Source organism: Choristoneura fumiferana, chromosome 17 (assembly GCF_025370935.1).
Source record: "Choristoneura fumiferana chromosome 17, NRCan_CFum_1, whole genome shotgun sequence".
NCBI lineage: Eukaryota > Metazoa > Arthropoda > Insecta > Lepidoptera > Tortricidae > Choristoneura > Choristoneura fumiferana.
Genome location: NC_133488.1, coordinates 9320711 through 9325543, shown reverse-complemented (window position 1 = coordinate 9325543; position 4833 = coordinate 9320711). Strand labels below are relative to the sequence as shown.

The 4833-nt window shown below is 33.3% G+C and overlaps 1 long non-coding RNA gene across 1 annotated transcript; it reads right to left on the bottom strand.

The window, feature by feature from the left end:
* Positions 1-724: 724 nt before the first annotated feature.
* Positions 725-3565, bottom strand: LOC141436791 (uncharacterized). Its single transcript, XR_012452330.1, has 2 exons — positions 2999-3565; positions 725-2914 (listed from the first exon to the last, which is right to left on the bottom strand). It is a non-coding gene; the product is annotated as an uncharacterized lncRNA (long non-coding RNA).
* Between the last annotated feature and the right edge of the window lie 1268 nt (positions 3566-4833).

The window sequence follows — 4833 nt, the reverse complement described above, 5'->3', positions numbered from 1 at the left end:
GGTGATCCATAAGTAAGTAGTAGTATCGATTTTTAACATCGATTCAGAGTACTAAACCGATCTATCTATAATAATGGAGATTCAGTTTTAACAATTTTTTTGTCGAAATGCGTAATTAGATCTTATCGTGCCGCCCCACTTACGCTAATAGTATTTGATAGGAAAGTAAGAGATACGATACGAATTGTGGATTTCGATTACTAAGGTCATTTCTTCCATAACTGGATTTACATATTGAAAATACGAGCCAGAAAAGCAACTCAAGAAAAGATCAATTTTTAAAGAATCGATCATCTTGACTTCGATTTTACAGGCCTCGATTCAGATCGATTCGAGAATCGATCTTTTCTGGAAAGAATCGCCATCTCATCACAAGACAAAAATTTAAGGTCAGATAAATTATTACCTAATCGTAAATCAACAGCGCTACGAGCGAGATGCTACGTTTTTAAACGAACGTCAGATGTCATTTACTGTTTAGTTCATCAACAAAACAAAATCAATCGCATGAAAAGACGGCAACAAAAGTTTTAGTTTTGCTTTAAAATAAAAACAATATTTACTCACAGCTAAGGAATTTATATTTTTCAACAATAGAGTGAAAATATTTATGATTTATTTTCGCAGAACATTATAAAAATATTTTAACTATGATACAAAAAGTACATAACAAAACGCAGCTGCTGATTTGTCAAGAAACTGTCATGTTATTCAAGCCCATGTATTTTCATAAAATAAATTGTTGTTAAATCATACAATACAGCTAGACTTCCATTCCAATCTGTTTTTTAAACAGTATCAAAAGAAGAACCAACCTATTTAAATTTGTGAAGTGTGCAAAATCTGTGAAGCAGGGTGTACTGCGCTTTACGGAATTTCATAGTCGATTGGTACTTTGAGCCCGTAATCTAATTCGATTTCACTTCGTAGTAAGAATAACTCAGCAAAACGGCGGGAAGAAGCAGTATGAGACGAGCTCGAGATGGGTACCAGTACCAACCAATTCCTAGAGTTGCGACAGACGATGCAATCGCACATGAAAATGACCAAATGGCTGAGGAACTTGGCAGTAAAATCAGCACCCTTAAACATATGTCCATCGAAATAGGTAACGAGGTTCGATATCAAGACAAGATTTTACGTGGACTCGATGATGACGTCGACAGAAGTTCAGGCTTTCTCGGAAAGACAATGGGAAGAGTAATGAGACTAGGAAAAGGCAACCACAACTACTATATTTTCTATCTATTCCTTTTTTCTATTTTTGTTTTCTTCGTACTTTATATTGTTCTGAAATTCAGGTGATCTGTTATAAAATATGACTACTTATTATAGTCTACCTTGTTGAATCCACATATTTATATACTAAGGCAAAAACAAAAATATTGTGTAAGTAAATAAAAATAATTTCCAATGTAATGATAGTACTTAAATTAACTTCCTTTTAGTAACTTAATTTACCTCTAAATCTCAACCTTTGATGTGACCGCTGAAGTGGCTTTATTGCTTAGTGCCAAGGCATTGAATGTCTCAAAAAATTCATACAATGAATGGGAATGTATGTATTAATTAGATTGATGGATCAAAGGGAATGTGTTGAGCAATAAATGATCAATATAATTGTTCTACAAAATTATGTGAAAATAAAATAAAACATGAGACTTCATTATGGATGCACAATAATGCACATTCCACTATACCCACAAAAAGTTAATTAGGAGGTACAGTCAAGGGCATAAATGTATATGTTACTAAGATGTAAAAAATATCTTTACACCTTTATGCCACTAAACTAGGATTGCCAGATAGCCGGGACATCCGGGATTGTCCCGAAATTATGTGTCTTGTTCAGTGTTCAGGAATTACACTTTAATGTCCCGGATTTCGACTACTAACTATAATACTAGTTTTTTTATTAAGTTAAGAGAGTAGTATTTCCTTCTATATTAATAATTGAAGCTGCGGTTAACATTGACGGCCTGTATTCAGATCTCACATGCCTGAGAACTGTTTTTGAGGTCCTGCCCTTCCAAAAGACTTGTCAAATGAGAAAATCTGGGCTCACTTTATTAAAACAACCAATTCTAATGATTTTACCAATTTGAAGAAAATAGTGGTTTTGTGCTTGTATTCCTAATTACCTACCTACCCAATTTGTAACCCTTGAATTGTCCCGGAAATGAAATGCCTGTATCTGGCAACCCTACACTAAACACAAGGTCGATGTATACATATATTTGAGGCTATGGCTGTATAGATAATTATACCCCTGACTGTACATGCTATTGAAGCTCTATCTCCAATAATAGGATAATCTCCAGTACTTCTAAAGAAATAAAGATATAGCAAGTTTTATAGGCAAAAAACAATATTCATTTCATTTTTTTTTATTTATAAAACAGAACATGAGCAACACATTAAAGCTTTAAACAATACAATTCTTTTAAAGCATTACAGTAGGCATCTCCAACTGAAGCCTTTGTAACTGATATAAATAATCTGCAAGGTACTTTCAAAGACATTTCACAAACTCTCACAGTGTCCATCAAAAATGCAACTACACCACAAGCATTTTGTATTTTATCACTTTCACAATAAAGACTCAAATCCTCTAAGATTATAGTTGAAGGTACATTTTGCCAATTAGGCAAAGTTGCAATACTTTCAATTAAAGATTCCAAACTTCTAACATATAAGAAACTTATCATTTTCATATAATGTCGGTCCACAGAACTCAAATCTTGGGATAATTCAGGCAGTTCATTCAGTTCCTCCTTCATAATATAAAGGACTTTTCCAAGTCTGGAACAGGCAATAGCTTCTTCAAAAAGTTTCTTACGATTCATCTTACAATTTTCAAAATAAAAAACACACTCATCAAAACTCTTCATTTTCAAAAGCAAAGCGGCACTTTCTGTAATTAAATTATATCAATTGTGTAATTAAATGAGAGACTTGATATTCAGCTTACAAATACTCAAACAAAACAGTTACCTACTTAATTTATTTCTGTACTCCTAATCAACACTAAGTAAGTACTTGAATTTTGAAGTTATCTGTAATGTAATGTGAAAAAGCAGAGCTCAACATTAAATGAATCGTGAGAGTGACATTTGTTTAATATAATTAGCCGCATTCCGCACAGTAAAGAGTACTTAAATAAATCTAAAAATACTACCAACTAAAATTCGAAAATTTCGAAACTCTATTTCGAACTTTGACGTATGTCAATTGTCAATGTCAGTGCTAGCTAAAGGTGCGGCCAGATGCGGTCGCTCGATTGCAGCGATAAATCTGGTCACGTGACCCCATTTTGAAGGCGATTTTGAGTGAAAAAGTAGCGTCAAGTCAAGTCGCCGCGTCGAACAGCACACGTTCCCATTACGGTCATGGCATAATAGTGTCGTGGATAGAGACCTTTAATTTGCCTTTAATTTACATACATACATGCATGCAATGTGTATGTATTTATTTTAGTTTCGACAGTCGATAAAAACTCCGAATTTTTCACATGCAGGTGTTGCATTTCATGAAAAGTTGAACCGATTTTGACGAAACTTAGCTAAAAAACCTTAGATGAATGATTGGTCTCGGCTCGCGCTCGTGATAGATACCATTGGCGTAGGTTGTCAAATGTAGAGCCAACAAATGTACGCCGAAATCGGCGTACCTGAGCCGAGGCGACTCAGTCGCGTTTGCAAACTGTGCTAATGTACATGTCCCGATTTTTGTTAAAATTTTGGTCATAAAACCGAAGTAAAATGCCAGTTTTCGCAGTGAAACTGTTTTAAATAATACTACAGAAATAAGAAGGACACTGGATCACACACCTCAGTAATATCGTATAATTTCGCGAAATTACAAAAATAAAACATGACCTAAACGCCATTCTGTGTTGCCGCGTACACAAGAATCAAATTCCCCGTGGTTGAGATTTTAATAAAAATTAATTTTTTGTTATCATCATTAAATGATGATAAATTTTAATAACTTATTTTTTTAAGTATCTAACGTAATTTATTATATATTACATAACCTAGTTCTATATTATTTAATGTTTTATTCTTTGTGATATTATACACTGTGTTTACTTTAAAATTAAAAATGTTTTTCGTCTTCCAGTCAAAAGCCCGGATCAGCTGATTTATTTTAGTATTACGGGAAAGAAAAAATTTTTTTTTTCGTATTTCTACCCATTCCTGAAATGTTAAATTTTTCCCGACTGCCCGAAAGAGGGTTAGTTTTTCAAAGGTATGTAGTAGTATGTATGCATCTACCTATGTATGTATATTTTGTAAACAATTATTTTATTTATTTTATTTAATTAACCTGTAAAATATATTTAGGTTTAATATAGGTGCAACGTGTTAGTACGCAAACTCTTAGTGGTGACTCAATCCATGAATTTTCAGTAATATTTGTAAATTATGAATTGTCCTTAAATATATATATTTTTTAATTAAAAGTGAGGCCTGATCATTGATATACCTACATCATACCTACCATTTTTTTTAAGAAGAAACCTACGCCTAACCTATACAAAACATTAATACATTCACTCTTAAAAACTTCTTAATTTCTAAGTATTTCCAAGATACATTTTGTAACCAGTAACTTAATAGACCACAGAATAATTTATTTTCCCAATTAATTTCGGGTAACAGTGGGAGCAAGCTGGCAATACAATTCGTCACGCACACTAGCATCTTGGAATGTCTTACACCGTTCTACGGCACACTACATTATTGAGTTGCCGCATTCACGAACGTTTTGTTTTATTCCGCGGTATCTAGTCGAGCGATCGCGCAAGACCAATTATTCATCTAAGTAAAC